Source organism: Poromitra crassiceps (assembly GCF_964638095.1).
Source record: "Poromitra crassiceps genome assembly, chromosome: 2".
NCBI lineage: Eukaryota > Metazoa > Chordata > Actinopteri > Beryciformes > Melamphaidae > Poromitra > Poromitra crassiceps.
Window position 1 is genome coordinate 24,220,168 of NC_139624.1, and position 17,500 is coordinate 24,237,667.

A 17,500-nucleotide genomic window follows, 5' to 3' on the forward strand; every position below is an offset into this window, starting at 1 on the left:
AACGGTGCGTCTTATCTATGGATTTTTCCAGCAAACGGCCACTCGGGAACCTCCAAAATCTATGGATGTTGGTATGAGGCAGAACGAGAGCAAGACAGACATTATGAGAGCGAGACCCTGATTGGATGATGTTGCAAAAAATGTGCCTCGCGACCTGATTGGAGCACTGTGCCACTACTCTCTCTCAGCCACTACGGTAAAACACCCTCCCTCCTCCCTCGCTCCGGGGGGAAAAAGGCAGCGATTGAGCTTGAAAGACAGTCTGAATGAAATTGAATGTAACATTCCCAATTCTATGTATTACATTCTAAAAAACTAACAGCAACATTTTGGAAGGCTAAGCCACACAACTAGCTCGTTGTAATCTAACATCATGCTTCAAAAGATGGAGAACTGGCTGTGTTACGACGATGGCGGCGATTGAGCCTGAAAGCCATGTCTGAGACAGTAGCGAGACAGGAACAACAACAGCAGCAGCAGCAAAGGATCATGCACAAACCCGAGACGAAAGGGACTGTCCGTCAGGGCGCGGACGACTGTGTGTCAGCAACTCCCTCCCGACTACCAGGAGAAAATTACAAACTTCGGCGAATTCACACAAAGAAAGATCAAGGAATATTCCATCGGACCGGAGCAGATCATAAATATGGATGAAGTGCCTTTGACGTTCGACCTGCCTCTCACTAGGACTGTTAACAAGAAAGGTGAATCGTCCATCACGTTGAGAACCACAGGTCACGAGAGAACGAATTTCACTTGTGTTCTTGGCTGCACAGCAGCTCCCGCCGATGGTGATTTTTAAGCATCTCACAATGTGTGATTTTGTCTGGGGATTAGTGACCTGACTTTTGTTTTGTTGAAATGTTAATAAATGGGAGCTTCCCCAAACAGCCATCTCTTTCCCGACAATCCCCTCTGTGCACGAAGCCTTACATATGGTAATTAAACATCAAAACACCCGCGGCTTATAGACCGATGCGGCTTATAGAAGAAAAAAATAGTCACCTTTGAAGGTGCGTCTTATAGACCGGTGCGCCTTATAGTCCGGAATTTACGGTAGTTCGTTATAATCGAACGCCATGCTTCAAAGGCAACTTTACGACGCTGAGGTCTCAATCACAGCAGATATCCACTGATAGCCTACCACGGAGATCTCACAGGCACAGGCAGCAAAACCCGACGCGCTGATAGAAAAATCTCCATGGACGCGCCGCGCTGCGCTCAGGCCTCGCCCCCCGACACGCCCCGTGCGATGATGTCATAATCGCTGTGCGCCCTATGCGCTTGGCTGGGCGCGAAGAGTATGCCACAAGCTTAAAGTATCTTGTTAAACCTTACCAACCGGTCTCTCATGATTGAAATAGAAATCTAGCCCTCTGCTGGAGACGATGTGATCTAATAGGAGACTTTTCACACATTTTTGGGGATTGATTGCCCCAAGTTACAAGTATTTGGGAAAAGGTAAAGATGGAAATAGGGAAATAGGAGAGATTTTGAATTTGGAGAGATAATTAGACAATATACCTTCAGGAGGTTAGGGAAAACCAAATTAGATATGCTGAGAGCTCTTGTGTTCAGCGCATTTCTCGTGTGTGTGTGTTTTTGTGACAAAACGTGGTTTGGAGACCACGCAGACTTGTCGGGGACTCCTCCTGGTGGAATATCTTGTAATGTGTGATCCCCTGTCGCAGCCCAATCATATAGTGTGAAAACCAAAACGACTCCTGATTACAATACAGACAGGTGTAGAGTGTGAAAGGGACAGAGACTGACGACTGATGATTATCTTGTACTTTGTACGTGCTATTAATAGCTCATAAAATTATTAAAATAAACTGGCTTAAGCCCCACGCACCTTGGAGCGGTGGACCCAAACACTCAAGGTTGTGAACTGCGTGGAAAATATATAACAGTGAGACTGCAACTAAGCATGGCTTTTTTTCCTTTTTTTTTCCTTTTTTATGCGCTTCTGTTATAATGTATCTATCAAATTGAACATACAGTAAACTGCACAAGTTGGGGTGAATGTGAAAGTATAATACACAGACAATATCCCTTCTCCTTCTCTCCTATCATATGTTTTTGTGTTGTTAGTTCGTTTTTTATACCAACAGAACCACACTGAGTGTGTGTGTGTGTGTGTGTGTGTGTGTGCGTGCGTGCGTGCGCACGTGTGTGTGTGTGCGTGCGCGTGCGTGCGTGCGTGTGTTTGTGTGTGCGTGTGTGTGTGCGTGTGTGTGCACGGTGCACCCTTACCAGGGCAACTTGCTGAGTTTTTCCATCTTGTTGTCTGACTGCTGTTTCACTGAGCAGTGTTTTACACACGCATGCTTATTAGACTGAGCAGTGTTTTACACACGCATGCTTATTAGACTGAGCAGTGTTTTACACACGCATGCTTATTAGACTGAGCAGTGTTTTACACATGCATGCTTATTAGACTGAGCAGTGTTTTACACACGCATGCTTATTAGACTGAGCAGTGTTTTACACACGCATGCTTATTAGACTGAGCAGTGTTTTACACACGCATGCTTATTAGACTGAGCAGTGTTTTACACATGCATGCTTATTAGACTGAGCAGTGTTTTACACACGCATGCTTATTAGACTGAGCAGTGTTTTACACACGCATGCTTATTAGACTGAGCAGTGTTTTACACACGCATGCTTATTAGACTGAGCAGTGTTTTACACACGCATGCTTATTAGACTGAGCAGTGTTTTACACACGCATGCTTATTAGACTGAGCAGTGTTTTACACACGCATGCTTATTAGACTGAGCAGTGTTTTACACACGCATGCTTATTAGACTGAGCAGTGTTTTACACATGCATGCTTATTAGACTGAGCAGTGTTTTACACACGCATGCTTATTAGACTGAGCAGTGTTTTACACACGCATGCTTATTAGACTGAGCAGTGTTTTACACACGCATGCTTATTAGACTGAGCAGTGTTTTACACACGCATGCTTATTAGACTGAGCAGTGTTTTACACACGCATGCTTATTAGACTGAGCAGTGTTTTACACACGCATGCTTATTAGACTGAGCAGTGTTTTACACACGCATGCTTATTAGACTGAGCAGTGTTTTACACACGCATGCTTATTAGACTGAGCAGTGTTTTACACATGCATGCTTATTAGACTGAGCAGTGTTTTACACACGCATGCTTATTAGACTGAGCAGTGTTTTACACATGCATGCTTATTAGACTGAGCAGTGTTTTACACACGCATGCTTATTAGACTGAGCAGTGTTTTACACACGCATGCTTATTAGACTGAGCAGTGTTTTACACACGCATGCTTATTAGACTGAGCAGTGTTTTACACACGCATGCTTATTAGACTGAGCAGTGTTTTACACACGCATGCTTATTAGACTGAGCAGTGTTTTACACACGCATGCTTATTTTTTTGCAACTGCTGCGCCTGTTGCTTAATGCACTTTTTATACTCTTTTTTTAAAGTTTTGTTGTGATGCTTTTAAATGTCCATTTTATTCTCTTCTTTTATTCTTTTATTTTCCTGTCAACCATTTTATGTGAAGCACTTTGAATTGCCTCTGTGTATGAAATGTGCTATACAAATAAACTTGACTTGACTTGACTTGACTTGATTTGACTTGACTTGACTTGACTTGACTTGACTTAACTTGACTTGACTTATTAGACTGAGCAGTGTTTTACACACGCATGCTTTATTAGACTGTAATCATTCATCAACATGGTCACAAGGTTTGATCAATCTTTGGATTGAAGCCGCCGATAGCTGCATGTTGTCCTGATATTCAGTATGGTTATTTTATTATTATTATTATTGTTGTTGTTGTTATTATTATTATTATTATTATTATTATTATTATTATTATTATTATTATATTATCATCATCATCATCATTATTATTATTATTATTATATTTTTGATTCATGCCAAAGCATTTAGAAAAGATACAAAAATTCAGTGTTTTGCCCAGAGTTGTATAATTTCATCTTAAGGGGCTTCCCACAGACAGCTAGTGTAGTAATGATCAATAATCAATCAAACGGCATCACTTCCATCATATCAGAGGTGGACGACACTGACTGGCTGATTTGAGCAAACCATCATGACCTTAAAAGCTGCTATAATAATAATAATAACAACAATAATAATAATACTTTGTTATTCTTAAAAATATATAAATAAACTATTAAATGTTTTGTTATATATATATATTTTTTCATTTCAAAAGTTACATGTTTCCATTTTTAAGATATATAAACAAATTATATATATATTTTTATTCTTATCAGCAGCATCTGAATGTGCACATGCCAGCATTCCTGTGTGTGTGTGTGTGTGTGTGTGTGTTGTGCGTGCGTGCGTGTGCGTGCGTGCATTCTTGTAACTTTAACTGTGCGTGCGTGCGTATGGGCAAGCATGTGATGTGCTCCTACTGTATCGTGTGAATGAGAGAAATGTTGTATTTCAGGATGTTTGGTTGACAGCAGACAGGTGACCTGGGTGAAGGGAGAGCTCTGGATCTGACCTGCAGATAGATCTATTTTACACACCAAAAAGAAGGAAAATCACTCGGTTTGTTTTTGTTGGCTGAGCAGATAAAGCAAACCATTATCTAGCTGTTACAAGTCACGTTCCATAACTCTTGTAGCCAACAGCGCCTTCACATAGCAAAGGTGTTCTGGGATTTGGAGTTGCATGGCTGCATTATAGAGTTTGTAAGATATCAGATACCATCCAGTCATGCTGTGTACTGATATGATGGAGGTTCCTGACTGACTACATACCAGAGATGGGGACTTGAGACTTGGACTCGAGTCGCACTTAAGTCGCACACACAGGGACTTGAGACTTGACTTGAGCCTTGTCTTCAAAAGACTTGAGACTCGACTCAGACTCGAGGTTTGGGACTTGGGAACAATCTTTATTTATTTATTATTTGTTGCCACATTAATATTAAGAAAATGTCTACTAATAATCATGTCAACTAATCAATGCTGATACTGTATGCTAATAGATAAAGGATAATACAGTACATGCTTGGGCTTGTTGTGACCAAAGACTTGAGACTTGACTTGGAGTTGCAAAAAATGACTTGTGAGTATCTCTGCTACATACCTGAATGAAACCTGTGTTTGCACATTTGAATTATTAATTTAATTTTTCAGTTATGCTTTTGTAAATTAGCTAGGCATCTCGCACGCTATGCGCGCTCGATTCCTAGGCTCGCCCGCCCTGCAGCTCGCCGAGCTGTGCGGGCTGAAGCTCCCTTGCTCTTATGACATCACTGATGACCACTGCACGTCGCAGCCTCGCCTGCTCTTTGACATCATTGATGACATCATCACGGATGACATCACTTTACACCCCCTGAAAGTTTCAGCATGATCGCATGTAAAACGGCATAGCTGTGGCTGGACAAAATTCTTGAAACAAACAAACAGAGAGACAAAAAGAGTCCACATTGCCAAATTTATAAATATAATAAGATAGATAGACAAACGGATGGACGGACGGAAAGACAGACAGATTCTAGTGTATGAGTTCCCCCCAGAGATGCTCACAAGGCATTTTTTGCAAGTCCAAGTCAAGTCTCAAGTCTTTGAGCTAGAGTCCAAGTCAAGTCTCAAGTCTTTGAGCTATAGTCCATCTCAAGTGTTTGAGCTATAGTCCAAGTCAAGTCTCAAGTCTTTGAGCTATAGTCCATCTCAAGTCTTTGAGCTATAGTCCAAGTCAAGTCTCAAGTCTTTGAGCTAGAGTCCAAGTCAAGTCTCAAGTCTTTGAGCTAGAGTACAAGTCAAGTCTCAAGTCTTTGAGCTATAGTCCATCTCAAGTGTTTGAGCTATAGTCCAAGTCAAGTCTCAAGTCTTTGAGCTATAGTCCATCTCAGGTCTTTGAGCTATAGTCCAAGTCAAGTCTCAAGTCTTTGAGCTAGAGTCCAAGTCAAGTCTCAAGTCTTTGAGCTAGAGTCCAAGTCAAGTCTCAAGCCTTTGAGCTAGAGTCCAAGTCAAGTCTCAAGTCTTTGAGCTAGAGTCCAAGTCAAGTCTCAAGTCTTTGAGCTAGAGTCCAAGTCAAGTCTCAAGTCTTTGAGCTAGAGTCCAAGTCAAGTCTCAAGTCTTTGAGCTATAGTCCATCTCAAGTCTTTGAGCTATAGTCCAAGTCAAGTCTCAAGTCTTTGAGCTCTAGTCCAAGTCAAGTCTGTGAGCTATAGTCCATCTCAAGTCTTTGAGCTATTATCCAAGTCAAGTCTCAAGTCTTTGGTCACAAGTCCAAGTCGTCTCAAGTTTCTTATGGATGAGTGTTCTATCATCTGCTGCATGCCATCTGGTCTGCTTAGAACACTGCATAGCTAAAACCAAGGATTTCAAAGCATGTACTGTATTATCCTCACTCTCACAGCAACATTGATTAGTTGACATTATTATTAGTAGATCTTTCCTTAATGCTAATACATACAAAAATAAAGATTGTTCACAAGTCCCAAATCTCAAGTCCAAGTCCTCATCTCTGCCCCTCCCACTAGATAAGTGCGATGGGGAGTTTTAGTGTCCCATGATGGACGAAATCAGAAGCTTTCCCGGCACCCAGACACGAGTTAACTCTGGAGTACTTACACTGAATACTTGTAAATGCAAATAGTCAAATTTCAAGCTAGGGTGAATTTCAGCGTTTTTGTAATTCTATCCTGTGATCGCGTTCTTGTCATCGCTTAAAAAATAGAACCCAACAAAAAGTCTCATTGAGAATTATGGAATTATGTCATGTGACTTTGGTCATGTGCTTCCACAGCAAGGTCTCAGCACCAATTGCTTTGACTTACACTTTTCAGGGCAGAAGTGCAATGCTGTTTTTCTTATGCTGTCCCAATTTACCTGAATTCACACCAAATAGCCGGTCTAAAACTATTGGTATCAGCCTTCAAAAACACATTCCAACAGTACATTCAATGGCAGTGAAGTCTTTAGCTCAGGGGTGGCCAAACTTTTTTGGTTGTGGGCCGCATACAGAAAAATACAAGGAGTCGCGGCCGGGGGCCAAACAATATTAAGCGCGGCAGTTTTCAAGGAAAAAGAATTGGACCAGAAAAGTAAACCCTTGTGCCATCAAGAATTTAATTTCTACCTAAATAAATATGTGACACATAGTTTATTGATGTGCTCACCTATTACAATGGGTATTTCTGTATGTTTTCAAATTTTCTTTTCCTGTGCCAACAGGTTAATCAGGGTACTCAAGTATAACCCATTTTCAATGGTTTTAAATTGAAAAAACGAAATGGGGGAATCAGTTTTTTTGTTTTTGTTTTTACGTTTCTTTTTCTTAATTTTTTTGTTTTTCTGTTTTTTCCCTCCGTTTTCGTTTTTTGCTAAATTCATGGCGGCCACCCCTGCTTTAGCTGTTCTGTTTGGTGGTATTCCCATTGTGTTCACCTACAGTAGTGTTTCCATCTGATGCATCTGTGTAAACCAGTCGCATATGGCAGTGGTACCGGGCTGAACCGAGTCACTTATCCCTCCCAGACCAAAGCCCATGCAGGTCGGATGTGATAGGCGGCAATGGCCATACACACGTGTTCTCCCCCCTTATCTTTGTTTATTTCACAGAGTTTTTCAAACGCAAACATTTTCTTTAGATGGCACAGTGGACCTCTGCTCGCAGATAAGTATCCAACGGAGACTAAGGCCATGTCCACACGGAGACGACTTTAGGTGTATCCGCTAAAGTTTTTTGTCATATAGCCGTTTCGTCCAGATGGAACCGCGTTCTGGGACTATACGTTCTGGCCGTATACGCTAATTTTTCAAAACGGGTCCCAGAGTGATTAAATCTGAAGACGCCACCCTTGCATTTCCGTGTTTACAACCCATACGCATCTTTCCTGAAACGATGACGCCTTAGCCCCACCTCTCTCCACCAGCAACAATAACAATCATGGCAGTAGCGTTCGTGCTACAGCAGTGGGGATCTTGCAGCAAAATATAATGCTCCTCTATTACCACCGTCAGCAACAAGTGGACACGGAGAACAGCGTGTAGCCTACAACATCCTCAGGGCTCCACACAGCTGACTCTACCCATCCACCCCTCCCCTCCCTTCATCGGATATTTCCCAGAAGGCTTAGCGGCGGCTACATTTTTACAATAACACAAACAAAATCAGGCTTAACGTGTTAGATAGAAATTATATTTATTTTTAAACAACATGCAATTCTGGAATATTTTAATATTGGACAAAATGAAATGAAATGAAATCTAAACCCTGAGTGTAACCAACATACTCTCTTGCCCTATATATAGCCCTCGTAAATACAACGTGAATAGGGAAGTGAGAGGTTTGAGGAACACGCGGTTGCACTGTGATGTCTGTGATATCCGCTCGTGTCCACTCCAACAAGACTTTAGCTTACTTGACGCGACTTTTTCCAATAAAAACACATTTATGCCATGAGTTTATATAATGTATATTTATGTTGCATCATTTAGCCTGTGCTGTGATGTGCAGGAGCGGCCAATACGCTGGGATGTGTTTGCAACATGTCTAAAGATCATGGAAGTGGATGATATCAGGAATGTCACCGATAGTTAACGTTCTATATTGTAGGCTACAGGGAGACCATCAGCCCTGCTGAACAGCTCTGCATTTGCCTGTATACTGTAGGTTTAATCATTTTATTCATCGACATGGCAAACCTCCCCGCAAAGCCAAGGGTTTAAGCTGCTGCTACAGTGAGATACACATTATAGACTGTGCGCCCCTAGAGGTTGTATGCCATTATTGACGAGATTGTCTTTCTCTGTTATTCTACAGCGGTTTCAGTGGTTTCATGTGGATACACACATTTCTTGAAACGTTTCCATGTTTATGGAAAACTTTTCTGAAACGAAAAAAAAAAAAGATAGCTTCCGTCTCCGTGTGGACATGGCCTTAATTGCCTGAGATAGAAGCGTATTATTCCCATTAAAAAAGGGGTGTACGCTGGGCCGGCTCCACGGGTCTCTCCACTGCCAGAGTTTCTCTCTCCCTCTCCCGCGCTCGCTGTCTTTCATCCCTCCTCCTGCTTGTCTCCATTGTCCTTTTGATGTGGAGATGGGGGGGGCGAGCGCAGTCTAGTCCCAAAAAAGTTGGAGAATCTGGCAACAATTGTAATGTAATGGAAGTGTTTGGAGGTCTTTTCCACCCGGTGTGCTTAGCTAATGATTTGGCCGGCCCCAGTGCTCCCTGCTTTGGCTGTGTACGTGTGAGTCCACGCATCACGGCCTTTCTCTCTGTATGGCCTTTCATTCCTTCACCTTTTATCACATTTCACTCTTTCTCTCTATAGAGAGCCATAGTGAACCGTCACTTCCTGCTTTTCTCTCTGTACAGTACCAGCGTGTGAAAAAATATGAATGGTTGTGAACGGAGAGATAACGTTACTTTTTGATCCCGTTTGTGCCACGGGGTACACATGTTAAATGTTTATCAATTTAAAAGATATCTATGCATGTCAAGAAAGTCTCAGTTTGTCCTGAAACTGAAACATAAGAGATTTAGTTTTGTGAATCAACTACATCTCTCGTGTCGCACATTATACGTCACACCCTCAGCAACAATGGACTGGCGGGAGAGACGTCACTTACGCGACTGGTTGTGCGTAGTCTTTCTGATTTATAACCTATAGTGCCACAGTTCTACTACGAACTGCGACTTTCTTGACTTGCTTTCTTGACTTTCTTGACTTATCTTTTAAATTGACAAAATGTAACATGTGCACCCCATGGCACAGGTCAAACGGGATAAATTAGTAACGTTATTTCTCCGTTCACCACCATTCATATTTTTCACACGCTGGTACAGGGAGAAAACCAGGAAGTAACGGTTCACTTTGGCTCTCTATTGCTTCTTGACCTCTGCACTCACCCGCCCCTGCCTGCGCACGAACGAGTGTTTATGTGTGTGTGTGTGTGTGTGTGTGTGTGTGTGTGTGTGAGAGAGAGAGAGAGAGAGAGAGAGAGAGAGAGAGAGAGAAAGAGTGTTTACGTGTGTGTGTTTACGTGTGTGAGCGAGTGTGTGTGTGTGTGTGTGTGTTTGAGCTCGCGGGCCGTTCACTTCTGTGGGATTTGTAGCGTCTCCGTCGGCGTTTTCGCTCACTGCTCGGCACCGCGCCGGCATTCCTTCGCTGGTTCACTGGCAATGCTGAAGTGGCTCCCTCTTAACAGCCCCCCCTCCCCCCTCTAATGACTCAGGCACATAATCACAGGCCACTTTGAAGTAATAGTCAATTTGCTATGAGTCCACCGTTTAGCGGAACCGCTTTCGACGCAAGCCGGGGCTGCGAGCCGGGCCACAGCAGATGTATAGATAGATAGGGAGGGAGGCCGCGCCCCCTGCTTTTTTATTATTATTATTATTATTATCATGATTTTTTTGTACACTGGCTTTAACAAAAGGCCGCACAGCAGCACACCTAACACACACGCCGGGAATAAAGTCTCTATAGCAGACCTGAGGCTGTGTGGACACGGGGCAGGTGAGGCAGATAAGAGCCGGTGGAGACAGACATCCAGCCAGTGTGATGAGAAGTTCACAGGAAGTGTGTGGCCTTATAGCTGTCACTCAACCCTGCACGCTGTGCCTCTGAATGCCCCGCCAATTACTCACAATGACACACTGTACCTGCCATGGTGTGTGTGTGTGTGTGTGTGTGTGTGCGTGCGTGCGTGCGTGCGTGTGTGTGTGTGTGTGTGCGTGCGTGCGTGCGTGCGTGTGTGTGTGTGTGTGTGTGTGTGTGTGCGCGCGCGCGTGTGTGTGTGTGTGTGACTGTGTGTGTGTGTGTGTGTGTACTGAATCGGGTCTAAAAGGCGCAGGCAGGCAGGCAGCCCTGCGTTGGCCTATGTTTATTGTTGACGGTACTCCGGGTGGCGCCAGGCCCTGAAAAAACAGGAGGTGAAAAACACGTTGTTTTGGGGGGGAGGCTGCTCCTGTGGGTTTGTAATCGCCATCACTATCAGGGGCCCTGATCGCTTTACAGAGAGCCGGGGAAGGAGGAGGGACCGGGGGAATAAAAGGTATGTTATTCCACACGGTACACAAAGGGGGGGTGGAGCGAGATGGGGGCGCTTGGTGGCATGTCTGTCTGCCCTTTTTCCTCTTTCCTCCCTCCTTACCAACTTCTTGCCCCCCCCCCCCCCCCCCCCACACACACACATCCAGTCTACAGCTGACTCAGACCAGGAGTCAGCGAGACTGTCTGAGTGGAGCAGGGTGGTCAGTCTACAGCTGACTCAGACCAGGAGTCAGTGAGACTGTCTGAGTGGAGCAGGGTGGTCAGTCTACAGCTGACTCAGACCAGGAGTCAGTGAGACTGTCTGAGTGGAGCAGGGTGGTCAGTCTACAGCTGACTCAGACCAGGAGTCAGCAAGACTGTCTGAGTGGAGCAGGGTGGTCAGTCTACAGCTGACTCAGACCAGGAGTCAGCAAGACTGTCTGAGTGGAGCAGGGTGGTCAGTCTACAGCTGACTCAGACCAGGAGTCAGTGAGACTGTCTGAGTGGAGCAGGGTGGTCAGTCTACAGCTGACTCAGACCAGGAGTCAGTGAGACTGTCTGAGTGGAGCAGGGTGGTCAGTCTACAGCTGACTCAGACCAGGAGTCAGTGAGACTGTCTGAGTGGAGCAGGGTGGTCAGTCTACAGCTGACTCAGACCAGGAGTCAGTGAGACTGTCTGAGTGGAGCAGGGTGGTCAGACAGTGAGACTGTCTGAGTGGAGCAGGGTGGTCAGACAGTGAGACTGTCTGAGTGGAGCAGGGTGGTCTACCTGGACGGATATACGTGGCTGATATTGGCCTTTTATTAAAGATCTGATGGGGGTCGATGGCGCCTATCTCTGATATGACCAGAGGTGCCCAAATTCTTTCCTATGAAGGGTCAAAAATGTATCTGGATGAATGGAGGGCCATGGGCCAACAATAAATGTTGATGTGAAATTACATTACATTAAAATGTATTATATATAGACTATTTACATTCTGGATCTAGAATAATCGAAATAAAAAGCACTAGGCTAATCTTTTATCTGCTCAACAGTCATTTTGTTAATTTGCAGAGTTGGTTCTAAAAAAAATCCACAGGCTTCTTTTTGGGAGCGTAAACATATTTAAAGGTAAAGACACCTTTCTGACAGAAAGTGCTGCAACTCAAGGTGCGTAGCCGCTAACCCTATGCTACCTAGCTTCTATAGTAGGGTTATAGGGCCTAACCATAGTACCCATACAAGCCATTCTCATTCACATATCTGGAGGTGAGAGATCAATGGATCCCTTTGAAAATGGCCAACTTTGGAACATTATTTTGCCCCCTTCCCGACCAGCAAGTTGACAGGGTTGGTACCAATGGATCCCTTGTGTATGTATCATCACTCTAGCTTTAAAAATTAGTCCACTACAGCTCCTGAAAGACAGTCATGTCTGCTGCATCCCCCCCCCCCCACAAATCCATGGCGGGCCAAGGCAAAGAGAGCGCGGGCCCCAGCAGCCATGGATGTGATGGAGGTTCCTCTGTGATCACCACCTCATATCAACCAGCTGAAAGAATGCTTTTAGTATGGCTTTGAATGGAGACTGTCATGATGGTCTGAATCCAATTCCAAGTATACTATTTAGGGGGAAAACAATGAATATTTGTAAATTTTTTAATCAAATTTAAAGGTGCTACATGGAGCATTTTACATGAATAAATATACATAATATATACAATATATATATTAAATTTGAGACATTAGTATAATTACAGTAAACTAATGAGACCAGTGCCTCTGCACTGCATCACGTTGTCTGGTAGCCAGTGCAGATTTGGCGGTAAATGCTGGATTGCTTTATGGCACAACACAACACCGCTCGTGTGAGATAAATGCTAGCAATCGTTACCACCATGGTCACATCTGTTTATGATCATTATGCCATGGTATAACAATTATTACAATTATTATATTAGGGCTGGGTATTGGCAAGGACCTCACGATACATGGGTCACGATACGATTGTATCACGATTATTATTATTATTATAACCTTTATTTAACCAGGTAGAAACAAATTGAGATACGAAATCTCTTTTACAATTGCGACCTGGCCAAGAAGGCAGCAAGTTACAGATCAGATCATACACACATTTACATACAAGATACAAAAACTAATTAAAACAGAGCACAGACTACACCAACACTGCATCAGAAGTAATAGTAAAAAGCATACGAAATAAAATCGTATATTACGATTTACATCCTAAAATCATAATCATAAAATGATGATAAAAGAAGCATAAAGTGCAGAGGCATATTGTGCACAGAGGAGTCCAAATATTGCTACGAGAGGCATAAAGTGCATAAAGAGACAAAGTGCACAGTGGAAGTTTAAATGTTGCCACAGGAGCAGCTCGAGACAAGAACCTCTGACAACTTGTGTTTAAAACTGGACAACGAAATCAAAGAAACCAACTTAAAACGTGTCTGCAGGTCATTCCAGGACCAGGGACCAAAATAAGACAAGCTTCTTTTGCCAGCCTCAGTCCGTACAGGAGGCACTTTAAAGCGCAACCAGTTGGATCTGAGATTATACGAGGTAGTTATGGACACAAATTTAGAGCATAAGTAAGAGGGTAACTTACCCAGAATGGTCTTATACATGAGAATATACCAATGCTGCATCCTACGCATAGTCAGGGAGGACCATCCAACTAGATTGTACAAGACACAGTGATGGGTCCTGTAGCCTGAGGTACATTGCGATACAATACATATTGCGATATATTGCAATACTCGACATAATTTACTGAAAATTAAATTAGCTGTGTACCACCCAGATAGTGTAATAATTAGGGGTGTCACAATATATTGTCCCACGAAATTTCGCGATAGTAAAACGTCACGATATGTATCGTTGAGATGAAATCTCATATCGCAAAAAAAAAAAAAAAAAAAAAAAAAAACTTTTTTTTTTTTTTTTTTTTTTTCCAAAAAATAGACTAAGAAACGTCTTTGTTTGTTGAAGTTCAATGTGTGGAAAGTAGTTCAGTTGAACAAGTCTCTGAAGAGACACATGAGAAGTTATACAGGAGAGAAACCATTCAATTGAGTTTCTGGCAAAACTGTTTACTTGACAGGAAAAACTGAAGATGCATAAAAAATAGATTAAGAAAAGTCTTGTTGTTTGAGTTTGAAGAAAAACTGAAGATGCATAATGAGAATTTATACTGCTGAGAAACCTTTTAGTTCAAAGTAAATCTAAGTGACGGTGTAACTCATTCTATTTCAAGATAAGCCTTATCTCCAATCTCATGTTTTTTCTAGTTGTTATTGTAATAACAATTTCCCACAACAGCATGTTTTGTATTTGTGCATTTCAAATAAAATACTACTTTTCCAGTCATATATTGTCATTATTCAAGTTTTAAAAAATATTGTTAAAATCGTATCGTATCGTATCGTTATCGTGAACCCAGTATCGTGATACGTATCGTATCGTGAACTGAGTGTATCGTGACACCCCTAGTAATAATATATACATCACTTTGATAACTTAGTGGACAAATTCAGTCAAAACTACTGAGTGTTGAGTGTGTTACTGAACGCACTGAAATAAAAAGTATTCTTATTGTGTCACTGAATACACAGCTGTGCAAAAAAATCGATATGTAGATCACGATACAATATTGCGGAAAAATGTATTGCGATATATTGCCATATTGATTTTATTGCACAGCCCTTATATATATATATATATATATATATGTATATATATATATATATATATATATATATATATATATATATATATATATATATATATATATATATATATATATATACACCTATTAAACTTCCATAAAACAAATAACAGTGACTCACATATAAAGGCGGTGGTGACTCGTGTCCTCTCATAAACAACAAAGTGAAGTGAACTCCAGTGTCCAGGCCTGATTAGGAAGATGAGCACTCAGGGCAGGGTGAGACAAGAACGCACGTTAACAAACGTTAAGCAGGTTCAGATGTACGCTGTTCAAGTGCTGGATGATTGGCATCGTGGCCGTGTTGCACGCCTCTCGAGATGCTCTCGAAATGGTCCAAAACAAAACTCCACTTTGCTGTCAGTGTCTTCATTTCCGCTGAGTGCTGATCTCATCACCTCGGCAGCCCCACCCCGTACTCCTAAAACTATAGATTGCGCCCCCACCTGGTTGAGACCACGTAGTGAAATCAAATCCACAGCACAGAGCACATCTATTTGATAAAAAAATTATTTAAAAGAATCGCTAAAAAATTCCACATGATCGACGTGAATCCTTAACGATCAATTATCGATTTTATCGATTATTGATGCCCATCCCTAGTATCGACTGTATATAGCAATACCAACGCCATTTTCAAAAACCAAAAACCTCAAAAAGTCAAACTCATCTCTTCGCCACTCACTGCGTCACATGGCTTGTCAGAGGATACCAGAACAGAGAGATCAGACGCCTTTTTGACCAGAGTAATAAGGCCCGGGTCTATCACGGTGATCAGAGTTGGAGCACTGATGTAGGACGACGAGTCGAGTCCACTTAAGCGTATTCGCATTCGCTCTAATCTGTAAGACAAACCTGACGGCGGACAGATCAGCGTTCTCGTTTACGGATCGGAGGGGAAACGATGCGACGCGGGCGCTAATACAGACGTAACGTATCTAACACAGACGTAACCACACATCGTATCGTCATGTTGAGAAACGCAGCACACCTGTTGGCGGCTCGTCTGCCGTACCTGTCCATGAACAAAGAGTGCGTGGGAGGATGGGTGGAGAGGGTGTGCACTGGCAGGGGGTGTGGGGATGAGGGGAGGGGGTGTGCACAGGCAGGGTGTGTGGGGATGGGTGGAGGGGGTGTGCAGTGTGCACAGGCAGGGTGTGGGAGGATGGGTGGAGAGGGTGTGCACAGGCAGGGTGTGTGGGGATGAGGGGAGGGGGTGTGCACAGGCAGGGTGTGTGGGGATGGGTGGAGGGGGTGTGCAGTGTGCACAGGCAGGGTGTGGGAGGATGGGTGGAGAGGGTGTGCACAGGCAGGGTGTGTGGGGATGAGGGGAGGGGGTGTGCACAGGCAGGGTGTGTGAGGATGGGTGGAGGGGGTGTGCAGTGTGCACAGGCAGGGTGTGGGAGGATGGGTGGAGAGGGTGTGCACAGGCAGGGTGTGGGAGGATGAGGGGAGGGGGTGTGCACAGGCAGGGTGTGTGGGGATGAGGGGAGGGGGTGTGCAGTGTGCACAGGCAGGGTGTGTGAGGATGGGTGGAGGGGGTGTGCAGTGTGCACAGGCAGGGTGTGTGAGGATGAGTGGAGGGGGTGTGCACAGGCAGGGTATGTGGGGATGGGTGGAGGGGGTGTGCACAGGCAGGGTGTGTGAGGATGAGTGGAGGGGGTGTGCACAGACAGGGTGTGTGGGGATGGGTGGAGGGGGTGTGCACAGGCAGGGTGTGTGGGGATGGGTGGAGGGGGTGTGCACAGGCAGGGTGTGTGGGGATGGGTGGAGGGGGTGTGCACAGGCAGGGTGTGTGGGGATGGGTGGAGGGGGTGTGCACAGGCAGGGTGTGTGGGGATGGGTGGACGGGGTGTGCAGTGTGCACAGGCAGGGTGTGTGAGGATGAGGGGAGGGGGTGTGCACAGGCAGGGTGTGTGGGGATGGGTGGAGGGGGTGTGCACAGGCAGGGTGTGTGAGGATGGGTGGAGGGGGTGTGCAGTGTGCACAGGCAGGGTGTGTGGGGATGAGGGGAGGGGGTGTGCACAGGCAGGGTGTGTGGGGATGGGTGGAGGGGGTGTGCACAGGCAGGGTGTGTGAGGATGGGTGGAGGGGGTGTGCACAGGCAGGGTGTGGGGATGGGTGGAGGGGGTGTGCACAGGCAGGGTGTGTGGGGATGGGTGGAGGGGGTGTGCACAGGCAGTAGGGCTGTCACTTTTCATTCGAAATTCGAATGCAACTTCGAATGTGGGGGAGGGGTTCGTGTTCGATATGTAAATTGACTGTTCAAATTTTTATTTTTATTTTTTATTATTATTATTATTATTTTTTTTTTTTATGAACCAAAATTAACCAACTGCTGCTTGCTGGTAATGTTAATCCCATGTCAGAAAAAGTCTCCAGATTTGTCGCGTTAGTCTCTTCTGCTGTGTTTTCGCCACATTTCTTGACCCATGTGGTAGGCTATAAACTTAGATTTGCAACTGTTCGTTTTTAGTCATTTCACCAAGTAAATGTGTTGTGTTGAGAGCATTATTGAGAGAGATTAAAAGCAGCACAGAGTAGTAGGCTATCAGGGCTGAGAAGTAAAAACGGCTTTCAGTAAAAACAAGTTTGGTGAGTCCTTCATGTGCTGATGTGCGGTCGTTTGAGAGTGAAAGCGCACTCAGTACTGCACAGAGTTTATTTGCGACTTTTCACGGGCTGTTCTCACCATTGTACAATACATGCTGATCACTTTCTGAGTAT

The 17,500-nt window shown here is 44.1% G+C and overlaps 1 pseudogene across 1 annotated transcript in view; it reads right to left on the reverse strand.

The window, feature by feature from the left end:
* The window catches only part of LOC310799115, a 25,757-nt pseudogene that overhangs the window by 4,048 nt on the left and 4,209 nt on the right, over positions 1 to 17,500 (reverse strand). The window contains exon 2 of the transcript in view: positions 15,765 to 15,837. The product of the transcript in view is annotated as an uncharacterized misc_RNA (transcript). The remainder of the gene's footprint in view (positions 1 to 15,764; positions 15,838 to 17,500) is intronic.